At 41.3% G+C, this 15,935-nt stretch overlaps 1 protein-coding gene across 6 annotated transcripts in view; it reads right to left on the bottom strand.

The window, feature by feature from the left end:
• RALGPS1 (Ral GEF with PH domain and SH3 binding motif 1) overlaps positions 1-15,935 on the bottom strand; it is a 350,348-nt gene that overhangs the window by 288,223 nt on the left and 46,190 nt on the right. The gene's annotated exons all lie outside the window — the stretch shown is intronic.

Genomic DNA, 15,935 nt, shown 5'->3' with positions numbered 1-15,935 from the left:
CACCTATCTCTAGAACGGGGCCGCCTCTGTTTTGTGGCTGAAGAGTGTGATTCCCGACCCTGAATTATGGAAACATCATAGCTCGCCGAGCTACGCTGTTTCCGTAGCTCCCATAGTAGTGAATGGCAGTTACGGAAGCAGCGTAGCATGCGAGCTACGCTGTTTCCGTAACTATCATTCAGTTCTATGGGACTTACAGAAACAGCGTAGCTCGGGGTGCTACGCGGTTTCTGTAATTCATGGTCGGGAATCACAAAACAAAGTATGGCAGCCACAACACAGAGAAGTAGAACGTGTTTTGGGGGCCCCGCTCTAGAGATAGGTGTGGTCGCATCTATCTGACATTTATGACATATCCAAATGTCGCTGATGGGAAAACCCCTTTAAGAATCGGAGTCCAGATAACAAAAAATATCAGAATACTGGTCAGATCGGGGAAAATTGGCCCATATATGGCCAGATAAGTGCTAATTTCTGTACCTATGACTGGCACTTAAGGATGGGGATACTTTGCAGGTGATAGTTCAGCTTTGAAAGGGCATTGTACAGATTCTCTAATCTAAGGAAATCTTAGCCGGATGACAAGTTCCCTTCCTATGATACTTGTACAACAAAAAATGTAATAACATAAGCCAAAACGTTAAATACTGTCAGAGAAAATAAAAGTTGACAACTGTGCTTCAGTGATCTCATGGTGTTTAATTGCTGCCGAATGTTTGTATCAGGATAATCAATACGTGATCAATGCACTTGTTTATTTGCAAACACAGGAAACCGTAGCAAAATAAATTAAATAGCAGCAAAGATGGATGAATGAATGAATCTTGCTGTAATTAAACAGATTAGTGACATATCCAAGTCACCTCGGGTGAGCCCAGGTGATCGATACATGGCCGTCTGTACATCCCATGGTCTGATAGGTCCTAAGAAAATTGAGCTCTGGTTATAAAGTGATTCCTAATCATATAAATTTAGTAAAACATAATGAGTGAATTCAGTGTGCAAAAAGGTCAGCTCAAGACTAAACAAGAAGCGTAAAAGGGGAATAGTTCAAAGTCAATCATCACACTGGGACTTGCAGTACCAAATCCGGTTCTACAGGGAAATAATATGCAACGTTTTTATGCATGATATCAACGTCAAAAACTGCACGTGTGTTCACATTGGTAGGGGTCCGGAAGCTGGGACCTCTTTTGATATACCGGTTTTATTCCTGATTTTACCGCTGAGATGACCATTCCATGCAGACACCACTTCATTGATATCAATGAGTGTTATTTTTGTACGACTTCCATTAATTTCAGTAGAGACAGGGCCTGCACCAATATGATTATTCCCTACAGTTGAAGATCTGCACGAAAACAGTTGCCGAAGGCCGTCCACTTTTATGCTGCGCCCATTCTATACAGATATAGCTGATGTTTTGGCTCACCTGTGCTGCATATACATAAGACATTGAAACTATATTATTATAGGATCATGCACACACAATGGGCAGTAGGGTAGAGGGTCTGAGCCTTTTTTTTTTTACTTTCCATAGGTCCCTTCCGAACAAAAGAAACTTCAGACTGTGCAGGAAGTATTAGTGAACTCCATGCCAACACAGGACTGTCAACACAAAACCTCAACTGCCTGTGAGTTGCTAAGCAAACTCCACTGCGACACCGACCTGTCCTCTGTGGGGTGAGAAAATAAAGAATTTCAGAGCTCGATCTAAACTATCCCACATTTTATTCAGAACGAGCTCACCGCGGCGGCGGAATGTGAATCTACAACAAGAAGCGTTTCAATCAGGATTTTTGGACGGAAGGTGGAAGTCCCATTCGGGGCAATAAAAAAGGTAAGGACAAGATCTGCCTTCCAGCTTACTAGAATCAGCAATGTAACATGCGATGCAAACCGCCATGCAAATGTTTACATAAAGAGTGTATAATAAGAGCAAACCTGTAGAACAAAGTAACTATACACCACAAAGTCTGTAGTACAAAGGAATTCAATTAACTCTTTCACACAAAAATTAGGGATGCCAGGGAAACGCAACTATTTTTTTCTCCTTTCCTTTGCTTTCTTAAGGGTTTTTTCAATCACAGACATTTATGGTATAAATTGATTGAAACCCCCACGGGAGAGTTGGCAGAGAGCTGTCTGTGCATGCATAATCACACTGCATTATAGTGAATGGAAGATATGGAAATACTTGAGAATAAAGACCCTATTAGTAATGAGCGCTCGTCCCTATAAAAACGCAATCTTTGTTCAGTGTGAAAAGAGCAAACGAGCACCGATCAACGAGCTATCTCGTTGATCGGCGCTAGCTTACAAGGCCCACCTCAGTAATTGGACCCAAAGGCTGAGTTCACATGGGGTAATAGCACGCAGCGTATCTGCCCTATGCGCCGCAGGGAATTCTGGGCGAAAAAGCAGACTAAACTGTAGTGCAGTTTTTCGCCCGTAATGTCCACTGCGAAAAACTGCAGCACTAAGCCGGCATGCTAGCAGGCCGGCCTCCTGGGGTGACGTCTCATCCCAGGAGACCGCTACAGTCTGTGATTGGCTGCATCGGCGGTCACATGGGATGAAGCGTCATACTAGGAGGATGAAACACAGACTCCTAGGTAAGTTTAATATTTTTTTTGTTTTCGGAGTTGCGTTTTTTGTGGCGAAATTGCAACATATAAGCAGCGTTTACGTTAAGACAATTGACATGCTGTGGACTAAAATTCCGCACTGCAAGTGAATTTCTGAGCGTTTTTTCCGCTCAGTATTTACGCAGCGTGTGGATGAGATTTGTTTTACCTCATCCACTTTGCTGCTACTGTATTTGTTGCGGATTTTCCGCAACAAGTTCCGTTGCGGAAAATCCACAGTATTTACGCAACCTGTGAACTGGCCCTAAGTGTTCACTTGATCCCAGCAGTAAGATCGCCACCAGATATTTATGACATGTCATGATATGCTATAAAATGTCTGTGATGGATAAAACCTCTAATGTAGAATAAAAACCTGCCTATACTAAGATAGTTTATTCACAAGTTTGGTTGAGTTGCAGTCTCATTACAGTTTTGCCACAATTTTTGGAAAAGCGAAGCAAAACAGCAGCGAAAGCCTGATAAAACCAAGAGTCAACTGCACCCTGGCAACATACCGTAAGATTTTGCTCAGACTTTAGTGGGAGTGCAGGGTACGACTATTACCTTCTGATCTATAGAGCCAGTGCTGCCCGTCTATTCATCAGAATCACCATTGTCGGATATGTAGAGTAAACTTTACTACAATCTCAAAGAAATTAAAGCAAATATTGATTGATATTCCTGTATAAGGCTGGGTTCACACGACCATGTTACGTCCGTAATGTACGGAACGTATTTCGGCCGTAAGACCCGGACCGAACACAGTGCAGGGAGCCGGGCTCCTAGCATCATAGTGATGTACGACGCTAGGAGTCCCTGCCTCTGCGTGGAACTACAGTCCCGTACTGTAATCATGATTACAGTACGGGACAGTTGTCCTGCAGCGAGGCAGGGACTCCTAGCATCGTACATCACTATGATGCTAGGAGCCCGGCTCCCTGCACTGTGTTCGGTCCGGGTCTTCCGGCCAAAATACGTTCCGTACATTACGGACGTAACATGGTCGTGTGAACCCAGCCTTAGTCATAATAAGTACTTAACTGGAATTCATCCTCACACATACATTCTATTTTTATATCAGCATGGGAAAGTCTGACTGTAGTAAAAGAAAGAAATCTGCCATCAAGATCACTATTTTAGGTCACATGTCTGAGTGAATTAGACCTATTACATGGCCTGACGTGGGCTGTGTAAACGAGCGCCGATCAATTAGCCAGCTCGTTGTTCGGCACTCGTTTGCTCCTTTCACAAGTTGCTTTCTAATGACATAACCTTATTATACAGAATAAAAGTAGAAATAAATTTAATTATTTCCTCTTGCAATACAAATGCAATGCTTCTCTTTAGGAATGTTTCCATGAGGTGATACCTTGTATGAACACCAGAGGGCGCTCATATATAACAATATATAACAAGAGAGGCTGAACATTCTTGAATACAAACAGGTTTCCTTCTGAATAATATTGTGGAATATGAGATTATCAAAACATTATAATTTATACCAATAATAATTACCTGTACGAACGCTCGTCTGGCAAACAGCACATTACTTTATATAACATAGTATCTTTATTAAGCATGGTAAAGTAAGGGGTCATATGAATGAGAATAGCATTTCACAGCTTCAGTTCTAATAATCCATGGTGTTTAAGACTTTAGAAGGTTTGATATTAAAATTATTAATGCCCGCTCTAGCCCGCTCTAAGAAAGGAGATTTGGAAGCTGAATAATAACGTCCAAAGAAATAGAAAGACGACAAAATAAGATAAAGACTTTTTTTTTTAAGGTTTTAGTTTTTGGATGCAAATAATGTTGCTTTTCACAGCAAGCAGAGATCTTTAAAATTAAAAAGATTTGAAACAAAGTATTAGAAAGTTGCAGATTAATGGGGTTTTCCCATCAAGAATGTGAATGAGCAGATATTCTCATGGATGTACCCTCAAAAGCCAACATGTCTTATAACATTTTGCTAGCATGATCATTTAAATACTATAACATAAATTGGGGTGAAAATATTACCATTTTTTACAATATAAGTTCAGGAAAACGGGCCACCATTAGGGCTAGTTCATACAGAGTTTCTTGGCACTGTTTTTGGTACGGAAACAGCACCAAAAAACGTCCGAAATCACCTCCCACCGATTTCAATCGCCTCCCATTGATTTTCGCTGGAAAAAAGTGACATGCTCCTTCCTCCCATGGTTCAGTCTCTGACCTCCCATTGAAATCAATGGAAGGCAAAAAAAATATGTTTTTTTGCCCGCGGTGCTCAATGGCCGCAGCCGAAAAACGCAGCAAAGAAAGAAAGCAAACTTTGAGGCAGGTTTTTACGCCTGCAAATAACTCAGTGTGAACATACCCTTAAGCACGGTGGTTGATAACTGGCCCGGATTAGATATAAGCAGCGCTGACCATATTGAAGAACCTAAGGTAGAGGACTTTAGGTTTTCAGACTGGTTGGTATGTGCAGTATGGGTAAACAGGTGTTGAATGAATCCAGGTCATTACACTAAATTTGACTTATCTTACAGAGAAATCATGTCAAGAACTGAGAAAGAGCCCAATGTTCACAAAGTGAAGATCCAGCAGACATACTGGGCGAAGGACACAACTGAAGAGAAGATGACGGAGATAGGAGCCATGCGGACAGGTAAAGTGGTGGAAGAGGTGGAATATTATGACACAGATCTATACGACCTCGCCGTCAACGAGTCCTGGCTCAGCAAAACAGGGAAACAATGGCAACTTATTATTGACAAAGTCAAAGCAACAATGCTTGAAATACAGAGTCCTTCGAAGAAAAAAGTCAAGTCTGTTGACCCCAAGACACAAAGAAGTCCAGGCTTACCAAACTCTGAAACAAAACTCAAACAAGACGTCCAAAAGGTTGATCTGAATGGAAATACAGACCTTGAAACATCAAGAAATGTAATAACTTGCTATGAACTAATTGAAGAAAAAGAAATAATTGCATGTCTGTCACGAATCTTACACATCGATGGTGAGTTGGATAATATAAAGATAGGAAACTTTTTAGAAATGGCTGGGATCCAAAAATATACCAGTATCAGCAACGTCACACAGGAGACCTTCCGGCTGAGGGACATCTACACAGTAGTCATAAAAGCAGATGGGGTCTCCGCAAAAAAGTCTGCGGTGATATATCTTAATGTGGAAATAGACAATGTGACCCAAGGATTTCAGAGAATTGAACATTTGGCGAATGAACTAGATCTCCAAGCTCAAAATGTTTAAAAAGCTGTATGTGTTGAACAATTGCTTAAGGGCTTATTCAGACGAACGTATAATACATCCGTGCTACGCAAGTGATTTTTACGCGCGTCGCACGGACCTATATTAGTCAATGGGGCCGTTCAGACGGTCAGTGATTTTCACGCAGCGTGAGTCCGCTGCGTAATACTCACGACATGTCCTATATTTTCCCATTTTTCGCGCATCACGCACCCATTGAAGTCAATGGGTGCATGAAAACCGCGCACGGCTCACAGACGCACTTCCATGTGCCGCGCTACAGTAGTCAAAACTATGACTGAAAACTATGACTATGTTTCTGTTTAAACATAAAAACAGAGAGCCATAAGGATCACGCAGCCACGCATCATATGCTGATGACACACGGAGCTTTTATGGACCTCTTGCGCGGGCAAAACGCCACGTTTTTTGCGCACGCAAAATGCACACGCTCGTGTGAATCCGGCCTAATACCGACAACTGAAGAGGTCTTCATCTGCCAACGTCTTAAAGTGTAGCTAAACGTTTGACAAACTTCTGACATGTCATAATGACATGTCAGAAGTTTGGATTGGTGGGGGTCCGAGCACTGAGACCCCCACCAATCGCTAGAATGAAGCAGCTCGTGTGAGCGATCAGCCGCTTTGTGTCTGTTTGGCTTTTTCCGGAAAGCCGATGTATTGGAGTACAGCCTCATAGACTTTCTATTGAGTCCGTACACCGATACATTTATTTAAAAGAGTAATTACGAACCCATTCTTTTCTATGGGCTACAGACACCTTTCCGTATTTTTACGAATGGGTGTCCGTTCTGTAGAAATGATCCCTAAAATATAGAACATGTCCTATTCTTGTCCGTAATTACGGCACGGACTCCCCCATAACAGTCGATGGGTGCTTCTGTAATTACGGACGGCTACGGATGTGCACTTGTAGCCGTCCGTAATTACGGAAGTGTTGCTAGGCAATGCCAGGTTTGCAGATGTTGCACATCATTTGCGGTTTTCTTTTTGTGGATCCGTATATACGGATGCATTACGGACCGTATTTGTGGATACCGTTCCGTATATGTGGATAAGCTGCGGATGACTACGGATCCGTATTTACGGATGGATGAAAATACGGTGTGCATGAGGACTTACGTAATCACGGGCCACGATCACGGGCACAGACGGCCGCCTGCATTTTCGGCTCGTGTTCCCATACAAAGTATGGGAGCATGGACCGTAAAGAGCAAAAGATAGGACATGTCCTATATTTAGCGGTACACTTCTATGGCCCGGACACCTTCCCGTAGATAAACGGGAAGGTGTTCGTGAACAATAGAAGTGAATGCGTCTGTAACTGCGGACCGTAATTGCAATTTCTGCAGTTCACAATTGATTATTACGGTGATTTGTACGGTCGTGTGCATGAGGCCTTACTCTTGACCTACGACATGTCCTATTCTCTACACTTAATTTTAGACGTATAGGCTACTGGAATTTGTCCAACCCGAACTTAGACAGGACAGTACAGTTCGGGAGCAGAGGCATCCGAGTACTTGGATTGTGGCCGCATCCTTATGGCATTGATTGGCCTCTAAAGCAGAGATTTCTATAGCTTAAAATGACATTTAATTCATTCAAATGTATGTGTTTTTATGCTATGCCTTTCATAATATGGAAACCCCTGTATCAGAGGTCAGTCAGAGGACCTGGACAACCTCCAAGGTAGTTTTTAAAAAATGTCAGAAGATATTTTAACATGAGAAACCCTTTGATATATACACTGCATCAATATATACATTTTACATGGTGGAAATGCCAGAAAAAATAAATTAAAAGGAACAGAAATATCCTTTACATTTGTTTTAAGGTTGCAACCAATTCATGTATCCACATATGTGTAAAATGATAATTATTATATTGATCTCCCTATTTTGGTCCAAAAGGGAGCACATGTTATCCTACCCCTCCGCCATCTTGAAATTACACATTTTAAAATTTTGCTAGCCATTTTTAATATTTCTATTGTATAGTAGAGATGTGAAAACAAAAACATGACAACACAATTTCAGAATCCCCAGCGATGACACACAAAGAAACTACATTGAGTAATCCCATCATAACATGCGATTTTACTGTACAGGTAGCAGGCCACCACCAGCACAGCCTATAAAATAAAACAATTAGAATTAGTTCAAACTAATTAAGATTTTTATTGTATAAAACCTATAACCTATAAAACTGCTTCATGAGGAATCAACTCTCTTAATGATCAGTTTGAGGATACAGCATACATTGCAGGGCCAGCCCTAATATATTGGCTTGTATGCTACTATATAAACAGGTCGTAACATACAGTGGCTCTACACTCAAAATAGATATTGGCACATTCAGAGAAATGAGATCCAACAGCTGACGAAAGGCCAGGACCATCTGCAAACCCCCCACCCAAAAAAAAACAATGTCACCCGGATTTTGCATCATGATCTGAGGCCCACTGCTTATATCACATATAATTATAATACAACATTTTAATGTCACTCATAATGAAGTACATATTCATACTGCATGCGCTGAACCACTCTGTGCTGCTTTTTCCATTTCACTTTAGGGTAACGACTGGCGGCTAAAGGAAAATGCTCTTTCCACACATTGGGGTCGTATCGCTGTTTTTGTCATGATTTCTGTGAAATCACAGCAAAAAAAACAACTCTTTATGACCACAACGTGTGAACAGAACTATATGACGTTGAACACCCCGCTCCCAGGCTGAAGCAATCTAAATATGGCAGCTGCTGCAAAGCATTACGGTCTTAAACGTCACCACCATGAAAAAGTTACAGGATTGTTATCTTTGTTTTAATCATCCACCAAATTATGTGGATTGCCTCCATATATTGATGTGCTTTTAGATGGAAATGCCCTAGAATAAAAAAATTAATACCAGGGTAGGTAATACTTTTCCGATTGCTGGGGACCCCACCAATGGAACCCCCACCGATTGCAAGAACAGGGCTCCCAAACCTCCAGATCCCCCTCACTGCACCTCACGCAGTGAGGAGCTTAACCCCTTAACGCACCATGACGTAACTGTACGTCATGGTGAGCAGTAAGTTCGCGCACCTTGACGTACAGTTACGTCATTGCTTTGACAGTTAACCGCCGCGCGGCGCTACACCGCAGCGGCGGTTAACTGTGCAGGGTGTCAGCCCTGCTCTCCCCGTTGCCGATCAGCGGCCTGTCGCCGCTGATATCGGCAGTTAACCCCTTAATTGCGGCGCTCGATTTTGAACGCCACAATTAAGGTCTTTAGTGCCGATCGGCAGCCCCCATGTGAAATCACGGGGGCTGGCGATGGTACCCATGGCAACCGGACGCCAGACAATGGCTTCCGGGTTGCCATGTACAGAAGCCTATGAGGACCACCCCGAGGGTGGACGTCGTAGGCTTCCTGTCAGTGTGACTGTCACGTCACAATGACAGTTGAAATGCATTACACTACGTGTGTAGTGTAATGTATTCAAGCAGCGATCAGAGCTGCGAGTCTAAGTGTCCCCTAGTGGGACAAGTGAAAAAAGTAAAAAAAAGAATAAAAATGTTTTAAAAAAAGTGTAAAAATAAAAGTTAGAAGTGATATAAACAAGAACTGCTTTTTTTCCTATAATAAGTCTTTCATTATAGGAAAAAAAATGAGCACGTAAAAAAAAAGTACACATATTTGGTATCACCGCGTTCGTAACGACCCCAACTATAAAACTATAATATTATTTTTCCCGCACAGTGAACGCCGCAAAAAAAATAAACGAAAAACAATGCCAGAATCACTATTTTTTGGTCACCACCCCTCACAAAATATGTAATAAAAAGTGATCAAAAAGTCGCATGTACGCCAAAATTGTACCGATACAAACTACAACCCGTCCCGCAAAAAACAAGCCCTTACACAGCTTTTTTGACTGAAAAATAAAAAAGTTATGGCTCTCAGAATATGGTGACACAGAAAAGACATTATTTTCTAAATAAGTTATTTTATTGCGCAAACGCTGCAAAACATAAAAAAACGTATATACAAATGGTATCGCCGTAATCGTACCGACCCGCAGAATAAAGTATAATAGTCATTTATAGCCCAGGGTAAACGCTGTCAAAAATAAATAAAAATCATTGTCAGAATTGATGGTTTTTGGTCACCTTGCTTGCCGAAAAATTGAATAAAAAGTGATCAACAAAATCGCATGTACCCCAAAATGGTACCAATGAAAATTACAGATTTTCCCGCAACAAATAAGCCCTCACACGGCCCCGGTGGTGAAAAAATCAAAAAAGTTCCGGCTCCCAGATTATGGCGATGCAAAATGTGCAGAGTGTTCCAAAAGTGGATAAGATCGGGCACCATTTATCAGTGCGACACCGGCCACATATCTGTGGATTATTATTTATTTACCCCATTATTATACCCTCTTATTATGCCCGTGATGTACTCTGCCCAGCCTACATGTGCCCCAACATTATAAACTGAAATACCAGCAAAACGCCAGAGCTACTACCAAGCAAAATATGCGCTCCAAAAGCCAAATGGCGTCCCTCCCTTCTGAGCCCTACAGCGTGCCCAAACAGCCGTTTATGTCCACCGATATGGCATCGTACCAAAAAATGGTACCAATAAAAACGACAACTCGTCCCGCAAAAAATAAGCCCCCACACCGCTCTATTGACAGAAAAATAAAAAAGTAGTGGCTCTTGGAAAGCGGAGAGGAAAAACGAAAAAGCAAAACATGAATCAGTTCGTAAAGGGTTAATTACTTTCTAATGAAAAAACATTTATGACCACATGTGGGGTATTGCCGTACTCGGGAGAAATTGCTTTACAAACGTTGGGGTGCATTTTCTCGTTTATCCTTTGTGAAATTGAAAAAATTCAACATTTTAGTGGAAATAATGTTGATATTAATTTTCACGGCCTAATTCTAATAAATTCTGCAAAAGACGTGTGGGGCCTAAATGCTCACTATACCCCTAGATAGATTCCTTAAGTGGTGTAGTTTCCCAAATGGGGTTACTTTTGGGGGGCTTCCACTGTTTCAGTCTCTCAGGGGCAAATTCGACATGACACCCAAAAACATTCCAGCTAAATTTGAGCTCCAAAAGCCAAATAGCGCTCCTTCCCTTCTAAGCCCCGGTGTGGGTCCAAACAGTAGTTTATTACCACATATGGGGTATTTACGTAATCAGGAGAAATTGTTTTACAAATGTTGGGGCGCTTTTTCTCCTTTATTCCTTGTAAAAATTAAAAATGGCTACCTTTTTTCAGAAAAAAAGTAGATTTTCATCTTCACATACTAATTCAAATAAATTTAGCAAAAAAACTGTGGGTTCAAAATGCTAACTATACCCATAGATAAATTCCTTGAGGGGTATCGTTTCCAAAATGGGGTCACTATTGGGGAGTTTCCACGGTTTTCTTCCCTCCAGTGCATTGCAAACGCGACACGGCACTGAAAACTATTCCAGCAAAATCAGAAATCCAAAATCCAAATGGTGCTCCTTCTCTTCTGAGGCCTGCTGTGGGTCCAAACAGCAATTTATTACCACATATGGGGTATTGCTATAATCGGAAGACATTGCTTTACATATGTTGGGGTGTTTTTTCTACTTTATTCCTTGTAAAAATTTAAAATTTCCTAATTTTTTCACAAAAAAAGTAGATTTTCACCTTCACATACTAATTCAAATAAATTTAGCAAAAAAACTGTGGGTTCAAAATGCTAACTATACCCATAGATAAATTCCTTGAGGGGTATAGTTTCCAAAATGGGGTCACTTTTGGGGTGTTTCCACTGTTTTGGCAGCACAAGGCCTCCTCACACCTGACATGGTACCTAAAATATATTCTAATAAAATAGAGGCCCAAAATCCACTAGGTGCTCCTTTGCTTCGGAGGCCTGTGTTTCAGTCCATGACCGCGCTAGGGCCACATGTGGGGTATTTCTAAAAACTGCAGAATCTGGGCAATAAATCTTGAGTTGCATTTCTTGGGTAAAACCTTCTGTGGTACAGAAAAAATTTATTACAAATGAATTTTTGAAGAAAAAAAATGAAATTTGTAAATTTCACCTCTACTTTGCTTTAATTCCTGTGAAACGCCTAAAGGGCTAAAATACTTTGTGAATGCTGTTTTGAATACTTTGATGGGTGCAGTTTTCAAAATGGGGTGATTTATGGTGACTTTCTAATATATAAGGCCCTCAAAGCCATTTCAGAACTGAACTGGTCCCTGAAAAAATAGCCTTTTGAAATTTTCTTGAAAATATGAGAAATTGCTGCTAAAGTTCTAAGCGTTGTAACGTCCTAGAAAAATAAAAGAATGTTCAAAAAACGACGCAAACATAAAGTAGACATATGGGAAATATAAACTAGTATGTATTTTGTGTGGTATTACTATCTGTTTTACAAGTAAATACATTAAAATTTAGAAAAATGCTAATTTTTGCTAATTTTCTCTAAATCTTGGCGTTTCTTACAAATAAATATTGAATTTAATGACAAAATTTTTTCAGTATCATAAAGTACAACATGTCACGAGAAAACAATCCCAGAATCGCTTGGATAGGTAAAAGCATTCTGGAGTTATTACCACATAAAGTGACACATGTCAGATTGGCAAAAATGGGGCTGGTCCTGAAGGCCAAAACAGGCTTAGTCACTAAGGGGTTAAATGGAGCGGAGGTCGAGCATGCGCCCGATACTCAATTCAATGTCTATGAGAATGACAGAAACGGCGTCCAGATAATATTTTGAAGCCTGTAGTAAAATATGGGAAAGACTACATTCACAGCGTTTTCAATTGTGGTATTTTTGTAGCTTTTTGGAGTCAGAGATATATTTTATTTTTTTCCAAGACGGATCATACGGTATGGTGATCGTTTCTGGATATTTTTCTCAATAGGCTTCTCTGTCTATAGGACTTTAAAAACGCCAGGAAAAAACGAATGTACAAAAGGACACTAAATAAAAAAACGCCACCAAAAGCACATCTAAAAACACTATTAGGCTGGGTTCACACGACCTATTTTCAGACGTATACGAGGCGTATTATGCCTCGATTTACGCCTGAAAATACGGCTCCAATACGTCGGCAAACATCTGCCCATTCATTTGAATGGGTTTGCCGACGTACTGTGCCGACGACCTGTAATTTACGCGTCGTCGTTTGACAGCTGTCAAAAGACGACGTGTAAAATTACAGCCTCATCAAAAGAAGTGCAGGACACTTCTTGGGACGTTTTTGGAGCTGTTTTCTCATAGACTCTATTGAAAACGGCTCCAAAAACGGCCGAAAAAAACGCCACGAAAAACGTGAGTTGCTCAAAAAACGTCTGAAAATCAGGTGCTGTTTTCCCTTGAAAACAGCTCTGTATTTTCAGACGTTTTTGGCTCAGCGTGTGAACATACCCTAAAGGCCCTGTTCACAAGTGGAAAAATCTGAAGGAATTTTGAGGAAACATTTTGACCTGTCGACAGAACATTTGCCACGTTTTTCGCCCGCAGCTATTGAGCTCCGCGGGCAAAAACCAGCGCGAAAAATACGATCTCTGCCTCCCATTGTCATGTCAATGGGAGATCAGAGAAGGAAATGCTGGAAGAAAGGGCATGTCGCTTCTTTGCCCGCGAGCGTTTTTTAAAGCTCGTGGGGTAAAAACGCCTGCGCCGCCCATTGAAATCAATGGGAGGCAATTTCAGGGATTTTTTGGTGATGTTTCTGATGCGGTTTCTGCGTCAAAAACAGCGCCAAAATACTCTGTGTGAACATATCCTAAAAGAAATGCATACTACATTTAAAAAAACGCTGGTGTTTTTACATGCAGTTTAAATGGCCAGAGAAAATCCCTGAGCGAAGAAATCTTAAATACATTACATTTACCTAGTTAGAACAAATTTTCAGCTTCAGAAGGGCAGGAAAAGTCTTGATTTCTGGCGCTGCACGTATAAAGCACAGCAAAACAATCAGCAAAATCAGCAATAAGCTTTTATAAGCCTAGATTAACTTTGAAAGTTAAAACAAATGTCCTACCGGTTGCTATGGAATAATGCAAATTTTGCAGCACAATGTAAATGAAAGTCAATGGACCATAATGATTATTATATCAGCAGAGCCGGAGTGACAAATAAATGCAGCTGCTTTCTAATTAACTGCAAAGAATAATTTAGGGTGAGAACCCGTACACGTCCGAAATCACACTGACATACGGTGGAGAATAACCGCACGATTTTGTATAGTATTACAGCTTTACCGGTAAAATTGTGCAGCCCTTTGCCACCGCATGTGGGCATGATTTTGGCCACGGGCAGCTCATGTTCTGTGCGTTCTTAGGGCTGGTCCACACCTAACGAAGTTGCTGTGTATTTTCTATCTGGAATTGCAGAAGGAAAATACGCAGCAGAATACAGTAGCAGCAAAGTGGGTGAGATTTACCAAATCTCATCCACACGCTGGTAAAATTTCAGAGAAGAAATTCACCTGCGATGCGTATTTTTCGTACCGCAGTATGTCAATTCCTGCTGTGGAAAGTGGACTGAATTGCTGCGTTTTTCAGGGGAGATTTCACCATCTCCCAGCATTGAGGACAAACGCAGCAAAATCCGCACAATCTTCTGCATTAAAAAATGTTCTGTTCCCACGAGGTGTAATTTTACGCGTCACTGTCAAAAGACAGCGCGTAAAAAGACGCCCACGTCAAAGAAGCGCATGTCACTTCTTTGGACGTTTTTGGAGCTGTTTTTCATTGACACCATTGAAAAAAAGCTTCAGTTACGTCCGTAAAATACGCAGCGAAAAACGCAAGTAGTTACAAAAACTTCTGAAAATCAGGAGCTGTTTTCAGGCGAAAACAGCTCCGTAATTTCAGACGTATTTTGCTACTGCGTGTGAACATACCCTAATTTATTTAGCCGTCACAATAATTGTGATCAGCTTGCATGTTTCTTTCCTTAGGATTTCCCTTACTGATAATCCATAATGATCCGGCACCTGCTTAGATTATTGGAATTTTGTTGTATTGAAAATTACTCCATTAATAACCTTGGTCATCACGTCAGTGAAACATACTGTACATGACACCAAACTCTTTCAACCTCTATTGTAGTAAGGAAAATCTGGTATTGCCTCCATTTGTAGGACATTTGGAATGTAATCTGTTCCCAGTGAGTTGTGGCGGTGGCCTGGACTCTGTGTTAATCTCCGATGATTGTCTCAACTAAGATTAGTGGGAATATAACTAACCCCCACTGAACATGTAAGGCTTGCTGGAGACCAGATCACGCAGTCAACAGATTATCACCGTTTAGGCCGAATAAAGAGATAATCCCCATTTTTAATCCAGATTTCTGTAGTGGTAAATGGACTGCAGCAACGATCTCACAGGTGTGAGGATTTGAAGAGATTGTACAGGATTATAAAAACATGGCTGCTTTCTTCCATGAACAGTGCCACATATGTCCACATGTTGTGTGTAGAATTGCAGCTCAGCCCTATTCACTTCAATGCAATTGAGCTGCAATACCAGACAACCCATGGTCAGGTATGGCGCAGTTTTTGTGTTTTTTTTAAAAAGAAAGAAGTCATGTTTTCTTTACCCTGTACAACACCTTTAACCAGTTAGTGACCGCCAATACGCCTTTTCACGGCGGCCACTAATGGGCTTTATTCTGATGCATATGCCTTTTCACGGCGCTGCATCAAAATAAACAGAGCAGAGAGCCATTAAATCTCCCTGCTCTCAGCTACCAGAGGTATCAGAGGGCTGGGGGCATCCCTGCTCTAACGGGTGAGATCAATATCAGTATCGATCTCGCCAGTTTAGCCGCATCGGAGTTGTATTGGAGAGAGGGAGGGAGCTCCCTCTCTCTCCCACCGATAAGATCGCCGAGTGTCTGTGTCTCCGATGGCAGCCGGGGGACTAATAAAAGGCCCCCAGGTTTGCCTGTAGTTTTAAACGGACAGGCAGTAATACACTGCAATACAGTATTGCAGTGTATTATAAAAGCGATTGGATTATCGCATATTAAA

Source organism: Rhinoderma darwinii, chromosome 8 (genome assembly GCF_050947455.1).
Source record: "Rhinoderma darwinii isolate aRhiDar2 chromosome 8, aRhiDar2.hap1, whole genome shotgun sequence".
In the NCBI taxonomy this organism is placed as follows: domain Eukaryota; kingdom Metazoa; phylum Chordata; class Amphibia; order Anura; family Rhinodermatidae; genus Rhinoderma; species Rhinoderma darwinii.
The sequence above is the reverse complement of the archived record's forward strand: the minus strand, read 5'-3'. Positions and strand labels throughout refer to the sequence as shown.